The sequence below is a fragment of the Cetorhinus maximus genome, chromosome 6 (assembly GCF_964194155.1).
Source record: "Cetorhinus maximus chromosome 6, sCetMax3.hap1.1, whole genome shotgun sequence".
Classification (NCBI taxonomy): Eukaryota; Metazoa; Chordata; class Chondrichthyes; order Lamniformes; family Cetorhinidae; genus Cetorhinus; species Cetorhinus maximus.
Window position 1 is genome coordinate 102332262 of NC_135884.1, and position 18314 is coordinate 102350575.

Here is an 18314-nt window from a genome sequence, read left to right on the forward strand (position 1 = left end):
TTCAAATTTCATTTTTTGGATTCTGTGGATCTAAAGTACTGGAAAACGTTTTTCAACACTAAACAATTTAAAGGAAACTGGCTGTGCACAACCCCAGGCTTGTAATAATTTTCTATGAAAACCCAACTGCCCATGCCCACCTAATTAATAGGAAAAGTGCTGCAGGAGCCTTGCATTTAAGATACGGAGTGAACACATTCAGGGCAAAACTCTCCACACAATCCAAAATGCACTTGTGGAAGGGATCATCTGTACAGACAGCTTTTCATTCACCTCTCAGTGTGTGACTCCACAGGCTGGCATGTACTACAGCATTCTGAAGAGATGAAGCGCTACATCAATGAACGGATCCAATAGTAAAGTCATTGTTTGTGTTAATGGGCTGGGTTATGAGTCACTTGAACACTGGGCTTTTTCGATTTGCCTCACCAGACGTGGACATTGATAAACAGCAGTCAATTGTATAAGATTAACAGGCTATTAACCCTGAACGTGAAAGCTTGAGGTGCTGGACTCTTGCACCACACTACAATATCTGTGCGATAAAAGACCCCTAATTCTTTTCCATAGTCATTTCTTCAATGATTCATTTTTTTCAAAGTGAAAGTTGAAAGTGATTATTTTCCTGTATTGAGAGGCACATTTTGATGATGTTCTTTCTGGAAAATAATGATGTCTGACAAGAACCACTCCAGTGGGCGGTGGGATGCCTGTCTTTCGGTAGCAGGTACCAGATGGAGCAGCAAGCAGCTAGTTCAGTTAGTCCAAATGGAGCTGGGTGAGGGAAGCACAGATGGCAGAGAAAGGTTACTGCAGGTCAACTGAGGTAGTAGCTTGCAAAGAACTGGGGAAGGGAGAATGAAAGATTGTGCTAATGATTTGCTTCCTTAAGAGGGAGACCCTTGTGTAATGGCAGAATTGTTGTGTAGTACTGAGTTGGGGAAAACTTGATGATATTTCAAGTGAAAAATGTAAAATACAGGGTTAATTTAAAAGAAAGGTCAAGCTGGAGGAACATGCTTCATTTCGATAAAGTTTTTGAGGCCTTTCCTGAAGGGGGAGCTGGAGGTTACCCCAGCATATACTATGGCTGAGTCTGAGGAAACATAACTTCAGCCAGTCATGTGGTCAACTGAAAATATTGGGATAGGGGGAATTTTGAGAAGGACGGTGAAAATAGGATGTTAAAACCCAATATCAAGGAAGTTCTTAGTCTCTGTCACTCAGCAGGCACAACTTTTCTACAGGAAGCAATGAATCTAGAGAGAGAGCTGCTAACTGTGACATTGGCAGAAGTCCTGTCATGGGCCTACCCACCTGTCTTGACGGTTGCAGAATGTTGCCAGGAGATCACAAGGGGAGGCTGCTACCTTGCATAACCCATCATATATGTCTCAACTGTAATGGTGGGTTACCGAGCATCAACGGGAAGTTCCACTTGGAATCTTTTTCCAAAAGCAGATATAAATCTTGGTAGTCGGATAGAGGGAATCCAGTTCCTCCTGATGCCTGGTTGATGGTGGGAGGCTTATGAACATGATTTGTATTTGCCTGTTGGAGAGGAGAGACTTGCGATAGTAATGCCTACGTCCAATATACTGACCGGAACTTAGGGTTTGGCAACCACAGCTTGAATACTGGGTGGGTGAACCCTCTGTGGAGCCCTTTCATAGCTTGAACCACTGCCTTCAGGGAAGAATGTGTAGGGGGAAAAACTTCAACAGCTAATTTTGTCCTAGAATCTTACAGTATTACTATATGCAGGTATCAACACTGATCTGTTATTTAGCAGAAGACAGCCTTACCCACGACCACTGTTATCAGAAGATACCTCATGAAAGCATTTGAAGCTCTGCTGTTGATAAATTACAAGAAGCAGGTATTTTTTTTTTCCAGGGGCACCACATCTGGGTATGGGAAGGCTCATCCCTCCCAACTTCTCTGACACTGCCCCCAAGCGCTCTCAGCCTTTCGACTCGAATTACTGAATTTTCAGGAGTCGCCTTGCTTATGGCGCAGCAGCAAATTCCCTGCTGAAAATACAATTTCTCTTAGATGTCTGACAAGACTCCCCTGCCTCCCCCTGTGCCAGCTGGCTGCTTTGGTGTAGCGGTTGCTGCCACTCACTGGTTGCAGCTGTTAGATGCTCGGATCGGTGCCTCCGGAGTTTTCTTTGCATGATTTTTTTTTCTTGTGATTTTTTTTCCCCCCTCACCCCCCTCCAGTTTCTCTTGAGTAATTTTTAAAAATTAGTTGGAGTTGGAATTTGGTCTGCCAAGATGCAGCCAATTGTCTCACTGCATCTCAGCTTCATTACTGAGATAATGAAACAGGATTTTTACGCTCTACCTATACAATGACAGAAAATAATCAATGGTGACACGGAATTCTAGATAATTTATTTCTTATAATATTCAGCTAGTACAATGTTGGAAGTCAGCTGCAAAATACTATCAGTCCACTTTAAGTACTGAATGACAGAAATACTCCGAATCGTCAACATTTACAAGTGCCAAATTATAGTATGAGACAACTCTGTTCTTACAGGATGCAATGCTTTGTGCACAAACATTAGGCAACGTGGTCCAACCCAAGCTTCAGGGGTTTACAGACATATTCATGGGAGTTAATTGTTTCCTAGAAATGCTTATAAATTCCATTCCAAGGAGCTTGTTCAGAGTTCCCGAATTTCTCCATGCTTGGTGAAATCTATGATGCAGATGATCTTTCAGTCCAATCTAGCAGCTGAAAACTGGAACTGTTACAGTGCTTCCAATTCCTATTCTTGCCTTGCACACATGGCGTACATGTATACACATACGAGGGTTACCAACTCTGGTTGGGATGTAATCCTGAAAGTTTTATCACATGACCTTCTGCCTCAACCAGTCAGCCTAGTCATTTTTTTTTTCCAATCGCTGATATATTTATAGCTAATGAGCAAAATATACAATTTTTTAATGCCTGTATGATTTTTCTCCTCAGTTGTGTGTAACAGTGTCCAGGAGAGAATACACACACACACGCACACACACCCTTTGCCCTCTAGTGTCCTTCTGTGAAGTGAACAATGCATTTCAGGAGGGGAGGGGTGGATAGTAAAAGCTCTGCCTTATGCAGTTTAATGATACAGCTGCCATCTCCTGAATGTGCTGAAAGCAGACAGCGTTCTGATGGGATGAGCCTGCAGGTGGTATTGTCTGCTTCGGTGCCCCCGGAGCTTCTGTGTAAACTTCACTAAAAGGCCAGCGACACTAAAATGGAGAAAACGAGGCACATCTAACCTGTCCTAGCATGAATCATCCAGAAGCACAAATGCTTGTATCACATGGGCAGAGCTGTTGACTGATTGTACAGCTGTTGGCTTGCATTAAACAAACCATTCTCTGTGCCGACACAATGCTCTCTCTGCTACTGAGCATGGCACTTTATTATAGGAGTTCTGACCCTATGCAACAGCCCATAGAGAAAATCTTTGCACACAATGGAAATTGCCCTCACTGCTCAGCCCATGACGATAGATGTGAATAGGAAGCAGCGGATTGTATGTGTGATGTATTCGAGTGAGCAATGCAGGCTGCACTTCAGAAACCTTAATCCTAGGACTTATTTTGATGTAGCTGCTGCAGTGAATCCCCCTCTGGCCCAAACCAGACAACAGCAGACTTTTACTAAAAGTGAGGAATAAGCGTTTTGCCCTCAGTTTGGCTTGTTCCAAATGACCAAAGAAGCCAGAAGACCAAAGTCCCTATTAATGTATGATTGTTTGAATTCGGTGCAAGATTTTGTGATTTTCTTTTGCCAGTTCAAGTTCATTTTTCTAAGTGGGACAGTAATTTGAATTTTGCCCTTTCACAGGAATTCTGCTCAAACTCTCCAAATCTGACCTAACTGGGGTTACTTCAGATCCCTAAATCATCAGATTATTGAAGCTTATTATGTAACTGCATTGCTGGATAAAATTCCCTGCCATCTAAATAACCTAAATTCCTTGCAAACCACTGTGACATTTCTAAATTCAAATTCACTGTTCTCTCTATATACTCTGTCCAGACCCCTCATGATTTGGTCATCTCTGTACAAGGCCGAGAGGGGAATTGAAAGAGGTGCTCAAAATCATGAGGGCTCAGGCCAGTATAGGTACAGAGAAACAGTTCCCATTGGCAGAAGGGTTGAGAACCAGAGGACACTGATTTAAGATGAATGGCAAAAGAACCACATGTGACATGATGAAAAGCATTTTTTTTTTGCAGCATGTTGTTAGGACGTTAGGATCTGGAATGCATTGCCTGAGAGTGTGGTAGAGGCAGATTCAATTTTGGCTTTCAAAAGGGGACTCTGTCATTACCTGAAGATAAAAAAAAAATTGCTGGGCTATGGGCTAAAGGCAGAGCCCTGGAGCTAGGTGAGTGCTCACGCAGAGAGCTGGCATGGACACAATGGGCCAAATGGCCTCCTTCTGTGCTGTAACCATTCTATCATTCCAGATTATGATCTTGTAACATACAGAGCTAGTTACAAAAACCAAGGTATGTGCCAGTGATGAGTAACGTAATTGCATCATCAGTTGTGTCTGTTGTGACAAGCTTTTAACTTGAATAAAAAATGAATTAGACTGCAAATATTCACATTGCTGCAGGTATTCAGTGTGTAAGTGTGACTCTCCTCATTGCCCAATTTGGCTGACCCACACCTCCGCCATAGCAATTTTCAAATCGGTGAATCCGCTGTTTCAGGTAGTCTGACATCGCCACACTGATCCGCTACTTTTCCTCAGAGAACTTGACTTAATGAGCATGGAATTTTTTCCCCCAAGTATCACATGGGAGCGTATTATATGAGCTGTAACTGAAAGGGCTCAAGCCAAAAAAACTATACCACAAGTTAAAAGTTTGAATTTAATGATCAATTGGTTGCCATTTTAAATGGTGTTTAAAGAACCCAGTGATAACAACAGCGTGCATTTACATAAGCACCTTTAAGCTCAGTGAGTTTCTCTAGTTAGCCTCTGAGCCCAGGTTAGATGGTTGGTCTGCGCTGAGTGAGTTCATACCTGTTGAGCTGGCAGTAGGAGGGCTAGACTTGGTCTCAGTGCCTCTGGGTTCAAATCAGTGTTCCTACTGTTGATCCCTTTCCAATAATTCTTGCTAGAATCAGACTGGATTGAGGCACTTGCCTGCAATCAACTAGTCTGCCCCAATATTAATTTTCAAGGGTCACTTAGAAGAATATGACCATTGGATGAGCTGTTGCAGGGTTACTGCTGCCTATGGGGTAAGTGAAGTCATCAATGTTTGGAGAAGAACAGAGAAATGGGCTGGAGTGGGAAACATTGGCGGGTACCTATTGAAATTCATTTTATATTGTGTCATTGTCAGTGCCTTAAATCATGTTTCTGAAATAATAATAAGAATGCTGTCTGATAATATTGGTGAACTGTGGAAAGTTATCCTTTTGTACAGGAAATAACCAAATTCCAAGTGTTCCCTGCTGCACCAGCTTTCCTTGTAGCAGGACTGTTGTGCCATTCCATCCGCTAGAAAAGAACCTGTGTTGCCAGCTCCTACAAGCTGGTTGGGGGCGGGGTACTCCAATTTCTCTCTGTGCCTTCTTTTCCCTCTCTCTATTGATACCACAGGGGCAGTCAGTACCCCGAAACAGTGTAATTTATACATACAAGATAATATGTGCACTGTAGGCTTGACAATGCTGTGGAATGCTGAGTTAGAAATTTGGATTTAATGATCAATTTATTGTCATGTTAAATGTTGTTTAAATCCAGGGATAACAAACCTGTATTTACCTAAAGGGCCTTCAGTACCGTAAACCATCCCAAGATGCTTCACAGGAATGTTATCAGACAAAAATGAACAGAGCTGACCAAAAATCCACCAGAGCTGATTGGTAAGGGGTGAGGGGTCATTGTGGTGGTGGGAATCCTACATCCCAACACAAGTTTCAGGATGCATCTGCCTGCACCTTTTTGAATATCTCAGCCCTATAGATAACTTTCTGGAGTGTCTAATAGCTTAGGAGGCATTAGACAAGGAAAATGGTGTTCAAGGTTTATCCAGCACTGCATTGAGCACGGAGTTGCACTGTGTAAGAGGTGATCGAGTAAAATCACAATTGTGGCTACAAGAGTTCCTTCCCTTTACTACTGTACATGGTCAGATACTTGACAACATTTATTCATTCGCAGGATATTGGTGTCACTGGCAGGCTTACGAGGAGCAAGTCGCAAAGAATCTGTTCTATTTGATTCGTGTATTTAGAAAGAAGCAACATAAATAGCAACTTCTATACTATAAAGATAGAAAGAGAAAAGCGAGACTTGCATTCCAATAGCACCTTTCATGACTTGGAATGTCTCCAAAGTGCTTTACAACCAATGAAGTACCTTTTCAAGTGCACTCAGGGTTGGAATATAGTAAATATGCGAGCTAATTTATGCACAGCAAGATCCCACAAACAGTGTTTTTAGCTGTTGGGCGAGTGGTAAATATTTACTAGGGAGAGCTCTGCTGTTCTTTGAAATAATAGTACCATAGGAACATTTTGGTCCATTTGAGAGTGCAGTCAGGGCCTTGAATTACATCTCATCAGAAAGATTGCACCTCTCATAGTGCAGCATTCTCTCAGTGTTGCCATAGATTGTCAGTCTGGATTATGTGCTCAAATCTCTGGATTGGGTCTTGAACCACACTGTCCTGTCTCAGAGGCGAAGGGGCCACTGACTGAAACATGGCTGCCACTGAATATGTATGTATGTATGCAAAATTATGGATGTCCTTTTAACGTGCTGCAAAAATTCCCCTTGTACTTTAGTATCTCATGCAATAGAAAGGAGATACAGGGAAGATCTCTCATCCTAATTCTTTGAATACCCTGTGACATGACAATTGGAATCTGAGCAGCATCCATAGGGGAAAGATAGCAACTTCAGTTCCAGCGGGAAAGTGCAGAGATCAGCGAGGGAATACAAAGCAGTGACTGGGTAGCAATTTCCCAGTTCCACAACTTCCATTCTGCAGACTTATTGCTCCATTACAAAATCTAATAGAAGCCCTTTTAGGCAAATGAATTAAGTTGAAGTCAGTCAGGAGCTAATAACCTGGAATGAGCTGCCTGAAAGGGTTGTAGAAGTGGGTTCATTATTACCTTTTAAAAGGGAAGTGTATGTACAATTAACAAAGAATTGCAGGGTCGTGAGGGGGTGGAAGCAGTGGAGTGAGATGAACTGGATAGAGATACCAAAGAGGTGGCATTGGCACAGTGGGCCGAATGGCCAACTACTGTGTTATATGATTCCATGACCTTAAACTACAAAATGAAAAATGTTTTTACATAATACGTAATATGTCTGGAATGTTTTGAGAGTTAGGCGAAACCTGAACCTATGCTGGCCAGCACAGGGTCTGGTGCTGGAATCCCCATCTGGAATGCATTGTTCAACCAAAACCACAAAGGTCAGTAGACAAATCAAAAGGCAGTTTTGGAACTACAAAATCTAGAGGTAACGAAGAATTGTTAGATGTGGTTTCCGGAATGTTCTTCGCCTTGGCTAATAATGAATATATACAAAGGCATTCTTTGTCTAACAGATGCACCATGCGTAGGACTCCCTCTTTGATTATTACACAAAGAGCTTTTCCATAATTCTATTCAAGATGTGTGGGGAGGAGAGACAAAATTAATCTGCAAAGGCAGAGTTGTACCTCTCAGATATTGACAGAGTAGTTTGGAAATTTTAAAAATATGATGCCTCAAACCATCAGGATCCCTTAAATTGAAAGGAAAGGAGAAAGGAAGGTAATTTGCATTTAAATAGCATCTTTCATGACCTCAGGATGTCCCACAATGCTTTCCAGTGAGATAAGTGCTCTTGAAGGACATGGAAACAGGAGGAGGCCATTGTTTTGCCATTCAGTGAGATCATAGCTGATATGTGACCTAATTCCATTTGTCCACATTGCCCCAATATCCTTTCATACTTTTGAATAACAAAAATCTATCAATCTGAAATTTAAAATTTACAACTAATCTAGCATCAGTTGCTATTTGTGGGAGTTTGTGTCCAAACTTCTACCACCCTTTATATGTAGAAGTGTTTCCTAGTGTCACTCCTGAAAGACCTGGTTCTAACTTTTAGATTCTGTCATCTAGTAATGGACTTCCCAACCAGCAGAAATAGTTTCTCTCAATGTATCCTATTTGTTCCCCTTAACATTTTGAAAACCTTGATCAAATCATCCCTTAACCTTCCAAATTCCAGGTAATACAACACTGATTTGTGTCATCTCTCCTTGTAATTTAACCTTTGGAATAGAGGTTTCATTCTGGTAAACGTGTGTATACTCCCTTCAAGGTCAATATATAATTCCGAAAGTGTGGTGCCTAGAACTGACCATAGTAATCCAGGTATAGTCTGACCAGGGCTTTGTATAGCTGAAGAATGGCATCTACCCCCTTGTATTCTAGTCCTCTATATAATAGAGGCCAGCATTCCATTAAACTTTTTATTGTTTTCTGTACCACTTCCTGACATTTTCATGATCAGTGTATCTGGACCCCACTCAATTTCTTTTCAATCCTGAAAGGCCCGCTAAATCTTGCATTTAATGAAACACCTAGTACTGGTAACAAAACCAGTACTTTCTCTCCAGAAACAAAGCTGCGAGTTTTAGCTTTCTTATCTGTCTTCACTTTCATCACTTGCTGTGATGTCTTTAAATGTTCCCTAGCCAAGTCACATGCTGCTTTCAAAATTTGCCTGAAATTTGATACGTAATCCAGGAGAATAGTTTCTGAATTTTGACCCACCAATTTCTCATGAATCAATTTCAGTGGTCCACTTACCTTATGACCATAAACTAGTTCAAAAGAGCTAAAACCAGTCGATGCATTAGGAGCGTCTCTAATAGCGAATAACAAAAATGGAATTCCTGTATCCCAATCCTGTGCATAATCCTGACAGTATGCTCTTATCATAGTTTTTAAAGTTTGATGCCATCCTTCCAAAGCTCCTTGTGATTCCAGGTGATAAGCTGTTGACTTAAACTGTTTTAAACCCAAACTGTTCATTACTTCCTTAAACAGCTGTGACATGAAAGTTGACCCCTGATCTGATTGTATTTCTTTAGGTAAACCATATCTTGTAAAAAATTTAGTTAATTCCTCCACAATCATCTTAGTTGTAATATTTCTTAAAGGTATCACTTCAGGAAACCTAGTAGACACATCCATTATTGTTAATAAATACTGGTTTCCACTTTTAGTCTTAGGGAGGGGTCCTACACAATCACTCGTAACCCGCTAAATCTTGCATTTAATGAAACACCTAGTACTGGTAACAAAACCAGTACTTTCTCTCCAGAAACAAAGCTGCGAGTTTTAGCTTTCTTATCTGTCTTCACTTTCATCACTTGCTGTGATGTCTTTAAATGTTCCCTAGCCAAGTCACATGCTGCTTTCAAAATTTGCCTGAAATTTGATACGTAATCCAGGAGAATAGTTTCTGAATTTTGACCCACCAATTTCTCATGAATCAATTTCAGTGGTCCACTTACCTTATGACCATAAACTAGTTCAAAAGAGCTAAAAACCAGTCAATGCATTAGGAGCGTCTCTAATAGCGAATAACAAAAATGGAATTCCTGTATCCCAATCCTGTGCATAATCCTGACAGTATGCTCTTATCATAGTTTTTAAAGTTTGATGCCATCTTTCCAAAGCTCCTTGTGATTCCAGGTGATAAGCTGTTGACTTAAACTGTTTTAAACCCAAACTGTTCATTACTTCCTTAAACAGCTGTGACATGAAAGTTGACCCCTGATCTGATTGTATTTCTTTAGGTAAACCATATCTTGTAAAAAATTTAGTTAATTCCTCCACAATCGTCTTAGTTGTAATATTTCTTAAAGGTATCACTTCAGGAAACCTAGTAGACACATCCATTATTGTTAATAAATACTGGTTTCCACTTTTAGTCTTAGGGAGGGGTCCTACACAATCACTCGTAACCCTAGTTAAAAAGTTCTTCAAATGCTGGTATTGGAATTAAAGGCGCCGGCTTAATCACTGCTTGTGGTTTTCCTGTTACTTGACATGTATAACAGGTTCAACAGAATTTGACTACATCCCTATGCAATCTTGGCCAAAAAAAAAAACCTCTGTATCTTTTCCTGTGTTTTCTTAATTCCTAAATGTCCCCCTATTGGAATTTCATGAGCAGTCCTCAATCTCATTTTTATACCCTAATGGGATAACAATCTGATGCACCTCCCTCCAGCTTCCATTTGCTGAGACAGGATCCAACCTCCACTTTCCCATTAAAATATCTCCCCGAAGATAACATACTGGAATACAGTATGTTTCTGTTTCTGAATAAACTTTCTGATATAATTGCTTTAATTGCAAATCATTTTTCTGTAACTCCACTAACCTCCTTGAGTTAAACACTTCAGCTGGATTATCCTGTATCCTTTCCTCCTGGACAATGTTATCAAACACAGTGCTAGCTAATTGGATTTCAACACTTTCTTCTTGCCTTTGAAATGTCTGCCTTTCTCGTTTTTCTTGTTCTTCTCTATGAGCCTGTGATCTCATTATAACACAACCAGGAAACAATTCAGGACGTTCCTTCTGTAACACCTTTGTTGAAAGCACTTCTACAGGCTGCTCAACTACCATAGGCATCACCTAAATTTGCGATCCAGCTATCTCATTACCCAGAATAAATTGAACCCCTGCAATGGGCAATTTTTCTACCACTCCAACTATAACTTCACCTGGTTTCCATTTGCTCTTTAAATTTACCTTCCACAATGGAGTAGATTTAGCATCTCCATGAGCCCCACTTATTATTACCTGCTCCTTCAATACTCCCTTTGAACAACAAATATCACTATCCCACAACATTAAGGATTGACTAGACCCTGTGTCTCTTAAAATTACCTACTCCACCCTGTACACATGGAAAGACTTTTCCTTCCCACACAAAGTCTTTAAACATTTCTGCAATCTACTCCTCAGAATTCTCTTCAGTAAATTGTGAACACATTCCCAGTTCTTCAACTATCACTGATTCTGTTTCACCTGTACACAAACCACAGGTTTCTCCTGTGCCTAAACCTCAGGACCCACAGTACTTTTACTTCCAGAGCTTTTTTGTACTCTAACATTTCCAACAGATTTTTCCTGCAATTTCCAATGCACTGACTTTGTGTGCCCCACTTTATTACCATGAAAACACCTCAATTTTCGAATGTCACTTCTAACTTCAACACCTTCCTTTTTATTCTGAGAAAGAGTTTCCTGGGAACTTCCAGGTACAACTTCTCTTCCCTGACTACCTACATTACCACTTTTTATCCTTTTCCAATTTGAAAGGGTGACAAAAAAAAGGTTTAGCTCTATGAACTAACTCATAATCATCAGCTCTCTCTGCTGCTTGTCTTACAGAATCAACCCTCTGTTCCTCCACATGAGTTCTCACTATCGAAGGGATTGAATCTTTAAATTCTTCCAAAAGAATTACTTCCCCCAAGAGCTGCATAGGTTGTTTCTATTTTTAACACCCGTATCCACTGGTCAAAATTACTTTGTTTTACTCTTTCAAACTGAATATACGTTTGCCCAGGCTATTTTCTCATATTGCTAAATTTCTGCCTGTATGCTTCAGGAACTAACTCATATGCATTCAAAATAGCCTTTTTCACCATATCATAATTCACTGACATTTCTTCTGATAGCGAAGCATATACCTCATGCGTCCTACCCACTAACTTAGACTGTAATAATAACATTCAGTTTTCCTGTGGCTATTTCATCTGTTTAGCTAACTTCTCAAATGAAATAAAGAATGCTTCAAAATCTTTTTCCTCAAACTTCGGAAGAGCTTGTACAAATTTAAACATCTACCCACTGGGTTCTGCTCTGGAGATAAGTTCTTCCTCACCCACTGGCCACTCTTTTTTACCTCCCAACTTTTCAGTTGGAATTCTCTCTTTTTCTCTTTCCTCCTTCTCAATCTTCACAATTTGTAATTCCCTTTCCTGTTTTCATTCTCGCTCGTGCCTTTCTACCTGTTCCCTTTTAAAAGCCATTTCTCTGTCCTTCGCTTCTAATTCAAGCTTTTTCAGTTCCTTTGCTTGTTCAAATTCAAACGACTTCATTTGTAACTGAAGTCTCACTACCTCCACCTGTGACTCACTAGTGAAAGTTTCACTTCCAACGTAGATGCTGTGCTAACTTTTAATGAAATCTGATTTCTTAGCACCCTCAGATAATCCTAATTTTAATTTATCTGCCAACTGTTAACTTACGTTTGGTTATTTTTTCCAACCCAATCAGAGTTATATCTTCTACTCCCAGACAAGTCTTAGCAATTGCCAAAGCCATTTTGCAGTCTCACCACTTCTCAAATGCCTCATCAACTCCTGAATTCAAAGAGCTTCTAGTACTCATAACCTTAAGATTCACCAATTCCAAACCAATCAAGGAATTAGAAATATTTTTATCCCGCAAGAGCCCCCAGTTGTTATGACACAGCAGTTGGTAAAGGCTGTTATTTAAAATCCCAGAGGGAAACTTTAAACAACTGTCATAACCTATATTTTCAAGTGGTGTGTTTTGAGTTGCAGCTCTGAATTCAGGAATAAGGGCACCAGTTCTCGAGAGGTTTTTATATCAAGCTACATGAGACATTTATTAATTTACACAAGTTAAACATATACACATGGCTACAAATTACTACTATCATAACTTTTAACAAATTCCTAAACTAATCTCCACTATGGCAACAACAACCCATAGACTTTAAGCAGACACCAAGCAAAGCATTTTCACCTTATGAATTCAAAATGAGGTCCCTTTGCATTTTGGTTCCTTTGCAGACAGTTGTAGGTTATAGCTGCTTTAACGTTACATGCCTTTGCCCTGCACACACACAACTGTTTTCTGTTATGCCCAGCACTTCTCTTTGAATGTAAATTCTCATTGTATCATCAGGCCCTTTGAGCTCCACCTCTTCTAATAATAAAACCTCTTTCATTGTACCAATTTTATTAGTAATATAAACATTGCCTGGTCTCTCCTACCTAGGTGCAAGATTTCACTCCCACTCTTGAATGCTCTATTCAACAAAATGCAAATGTCCCCTACCTCTGTGTTTACATCTCAAAATTACTATACATCAAAGCACCTAGACTAGCTGGCTTTAATCTAATTAAAACACACACAGAATCCACAGACTAAACCTCTATTTAAAAAAAAATTCTAATAACATTAAATACATTAATAGCTTCATGACACTGCTACAATGTTCCAGTGAAGCCCAACACAAGCTGGAGAAACAGTACCTCATCTTCCGATTAGGCGCTTTACAGCCTTCTGGACTCAACATTGAGTTCAGCAACTTCAGACCATGAACTCTGTCTGCGATTTTGGTTTTCCGGGGCCCCTGCCCCCAACCCGCCCAAATGCCGGTTTGTATCTTAGTCTCATGTTTTGCTTTCAGACAGCACTGACCTTTATTCCACTAATATCACCTGCTTTAGTCTTTAATACTATCATTACCACTCCCTTTGTCTTGCGTTTCATGATATCTTTGTCATTTGATCTCTCCTGACCTCCAACCTATACCTGACTTCCTGTTTTGCTCCACCTGCCCCTCCCTCCTTTTCAACAGCATAAAACCCATCACATTTCTACCGCTCTCCAGTTCTGATGCGTCATATTGGACTGGAAACATTAACTCTTTCTCTCTCCACAGATGCTGCCAGACCTGCTGAGTTTTCCCAACAATATTTTTGTTATTTCAGATTTCCAGAATCTGCAGTATTTTGAGGGTTATTATAAATTCAGCTACCAAATTTAAAGATACACTTAGTCATGAAAAGTTTCATACCATTCCATTCCTACAAAAGCATATGTGACACTGTCTAGCAACATGGTTCCATTGATCCCAAAAACCTGACAGACTGATATGATTCAAATGGCTTTAGAAGTTGTGACACCACTGGTCCCAGGGTCACTCTCGTTGAACAAAGAATGGTACTGCAGCAAGAGATCCATATATGGAGGAACAGGAGGGACTTCCATTCTGAAGGGCCTGAGGAAGCTCAGCTGTGGATTGCAGAGGTGTCAGTACAGATATTTAGTCATCAGGTTTTGTTGAATGTGGTACTTTGTTTCAGAGTTTCTTTTCAGAATCCACAAACTTCTTTGGGGACTCCTCAGATTCAATAACACGCCTCCCCAGTTCTCAGTGTTGTCTGTTTTCATACATTCTGTTTTGTAACCATAGACACACCCACTGTGGTTCGATTGACCACAAAAATGTTGTGCTCGCTCAGGCATCCCTGCATTAATATTGGTAATGACCATGAAGAATGCAGAGCTCAATAAATCCTTGGAGAGCCTTGGTCTTCATACATGGATGGTGTGAGTTGCAATATAACCTACTTTTGAAACCAACCCCTTTGTATTATTGATTGTAGTGTACGATCTTAGTAAAATAATGTAAGCTCTGATGCGTCTCACAGTCATGAATGAATATTATAACTATCCAGAGCCTCTCCAAGTAAATTGTTTTGACGGGACAGGAAGATCCTTGTGGTTTTTCACTCATACAGATCGCCTTTAATTTTGCTCCCAGACCAAAAGCAGTATTTCTATTTTGAGACTGGAATTTTTTTGCTATTTAACAGATACCGTTAAATGTACTTTACCAGAGCTGGCACTGCACTGCAGAGCGCCAGATCACTATGCCTCTTCCTTTCCCTGTCGGCATGCAAACACTCCAACCATCTGTTGTGCCCTGTTAATGGAAGATTATTGGGGACTAAGCAATGCATTACATAGGGAACTATAGCATTACACATATGGAAATCCTTGTTCTTGTACCGGGGAGTTATACAGAATAGGAATAACTGTGGTTGAACAGTTAATAGAGTGGTCTAAGTGAAGCCCAAGGCTTAACCAAGGGGTAAGACGGAAACATTTTGTGTTTGGTTATCTGAGAATTGATATGACAATTGATGGGACAAAAAAGAAATTGGAGGGAAAGAGTTTTGCCAAAGTAATCTCTTTTTCTAAGACCCATAAGTAATACCTGTTGCTTCCATTTCATACAAGACCCCTCAGTTTGATGGACATATTTACAATCCTTTATCTGGTTTACTTAAAGCTTTCTGAATAGCATTCCTGGCAGTAAAGTATGTTTGAGATGAAAATTACTTCCTATCATTAAGGAACAATTTATAATTGTGATCAGAAAGAAGCAGTTCCATGGTTTTGTGCTTGTAATTGTTTTAGTTAAATGAAAGGGTTTGTTTTTTAAAAAATCTCCCCCCACCCCCACCCTCACCCTCACTGACCCCTTCCGAGGTAAATTCATCAGACACATGTTGTGGGCTACAAGTAGCAACAATTTTTGCGTGGCAGTTTTTTAAAAAAGTCCTTCATGGGTTGTGGGCATCTCTTGCAAGGGCAGCATTTATTACCCATCTCCAATTTCCATTGAGAAGATGGTGATAAACCGCCTCCTTGAAGCACTGCTGTCCATGTGGTATAGGTAGGTAGTGCACTCTGCAACCACACTATCTATAGGGTGTACCGCAGCAAGTCACCAAGGCTCCTTTAGCAGCACCTCCCAAACCCACTATCTCTTATCACCTGAAAGCCCAAGGAGAGCAAGCCCCTCCCAAGTCACACATCATCCGGACTTGGACATATTTCATTGTTCCTTCATTGTCACTGACTCGAAATCCCGCAACACCTTAACTAGTGACACTGCAGGAGTACCTTTTATTATACAGACTGCAGTGGTTGAAGAGGTTGGCCCACTGCCACCTTCTCAGAGCAATTAGGCAAGGTACTAAATGCTGGCTTTCCCAGCGTTGCCTATGTCCTAAAAATGTTAGGTTCCAGATTAGACTCCTAGTGATCTTAGTTGGGGATTGGTATGATACCTCAATGTGGATCAGTGCCTCTAGGCTAAAGGTAGATAAATTAATCCAGGGTTCCTGCTTCTGATCATGCTGAAATAGAGAGCAGTGCCATAATAAACTCCCACTGGCACAACACCACAGATACTTGGAAGTGCATGCATGCACACAGGGAAAGGATGCTATGGAAGATCCCTGTGGAAATGCTTGAAAATGTGGGAGGGTTAGTTGATGCATTAAACAGCTGCAGTGACCTGGTGTCCTCCAATCAACGGCAATGGTCAACATCGATAAAGTACTATTATCTTTCTATTTTGGGAGGCAATTTTTAAATGGGGAAAGCATCCACTTTCAAAAGGCAATCACTGCTTTTGGCCTGTGAGCTGAATGAATGGGAGCACATGTAAGAGGAAAAAAATAATAAGGATCTGCCTGCTCCATCAGAGAAATTCTCCTGGAAAGTTTGAGTGGACATCAGGTGATAACTGAATATGGCTGTATGGTAAAGCCCCCACATTTGAGTTGTTTGTCAATTATTGCAGTATAAACTGACACATGAAGAATGACCACTTGAGGTTTTGGATTTCAACAACTGGATCATTCTAGGGGCTTTAGGAAAGAAAGAGAAAAAAAGCAAGAGCCAGATTGGAGAGAATTAAAAGAGACTCATTGCACTTGGAGGGTTGTTCAGACACTTGTTTAAACTGTTATCAGAATAAAGCAGCTGTACCTTTGTCTATTTCTCATTTACCAATGCTCTTCCCCAGTGATCAGGTTCCCCTTCAACCTACAATTGATACTGACTCTAACAGTTGGTACTCCAGATGAGATCAGTTAATTCAGTACAAACTAGGATCCTCCTGGTGTCTGTGCCTCGGTGGATAAGCACACTGAACTATCCAATGGAGTCTTAGGCATGGAGCATAGGAAGAGGATTGAGCCTTTTTCAGCCTTTTAAGTTTATTCCACCATTGACTGAACTCCACCTACCCGTTTTGGTTCCGTTACCCTTAACATCCTAGCTAACAAACACTGCCAATTAACAGTGTGTCTAATTTTAAAATGCTGTCATGCTCATTATTTAAAAAAAAACACTTCTACCAAATTCACTGTGGCCATAGCAAGAGTGTGAAATCTAATATAAAATCTGTGTGATTCCGTATGCGTACAGTTCCGTGTCCATGACAACGGAGCTGCAGCTTGCTTAGCCCATTGGTTGTGTTCTCATTGGGATTGAGGAGGTTTATGGAGGAAGCCACTCAAGAATATATATGACGTGGAAATGGGCCATTGTCTCATTTTCTGACGCTCTTGGATCGGGCTCTGAGATTTGCTTTTGGCCATGGGAAGCCAGTCGGATGCTATTTGCATACAAAGTGAGTTACCAAGAGGTGTCAAAGCCCATTCTCCTAATCCTTCTGCCTTTTAATTTATTTTTAGTTGAGTAATTCTACCTTGACAAATTGATTGATTGCTAGGGTTGGTAATTTATTCATCACCAGGCTGGTGTAAACCCAGATTTTCTCAAGTCGCTGTGGGAGGCCTTTAATGTGCGCTGCACGTTGGTGACACATAGGAGCCAGCCTGGGGGCAAGAATCCCTTCCCTTTCTACCCACCAGTGGAACAAAGCGAGTTCACCTGAAAGCGTTCCCGTAAAAATTCACCGCACGCGTCTTGTACCCCGAGTGAAATGTTGGGCTTGACCTCTGCGTGTGGCTAGCGCAGTCACTCAGGCCCCTTTTGTGGACAGGTCAGGTGGCTGAATCCAAAAGGACGACAGCAAAATCTTTGAGAAAAGGCGCTGCGGCATCCAACTCCGCTAGTGGGTGTTCCCTGCAGCAACAAGCAACTACTATTGGGTCACAATGGCTTTGATTTTAGATGAGGAACTGTGATGCACAGCAATTAATAGGTACCCAGCTGCTTTCAGCTAAATTGAATTGAAAGTCCTGCATTTCCCCCTAGGATACAGCACTGTGTAAAGTGATAGTGATGTTACTTTAACATCCTACCAGTTGGCGAAACGTTCTGTATTACTAAGCAACAGTGTGCCTGGTTTCATAAGATATGTATGTCGCTCACCCCAAACCTCCTCCAGTGTTTGAAATGCACTTGCATTGACAGCACCTTCCATAGATAATGTCTGGCTGACTTCCTTTCTCTTGATTTCCATGAAACTTACTCTTATAATCTGTTACTCTGAGACACTTCTTTCTCCATGGAATCACCTCAGGCTCGATCTCCTTATTATGATGGAAGCAATGACTTGCAGGCTTCGTTCTGTGAATTAATGAGGTGAATCCAGTTCATTGTTATGAAGGACTCCTTTACCACTCTACTTTTTTTTTAGTATTTATTACCGT

The 18314-nt window shown here is 40.8% G+C and overlaps 1 protein-coding gene across 1 annotated transcript in view; it reads left to right on the forward strand.

Moving 5' to 3' along the window:
* bcar1 (BCAR1 scaffold protein, Cas family member) overlaps positions 1–18314 on the forward strand; it is a 230884-nt gene that overhangs the window by 71260 nt on the left and 141310 nt on the right. The window lies entirely within an intron of this gene.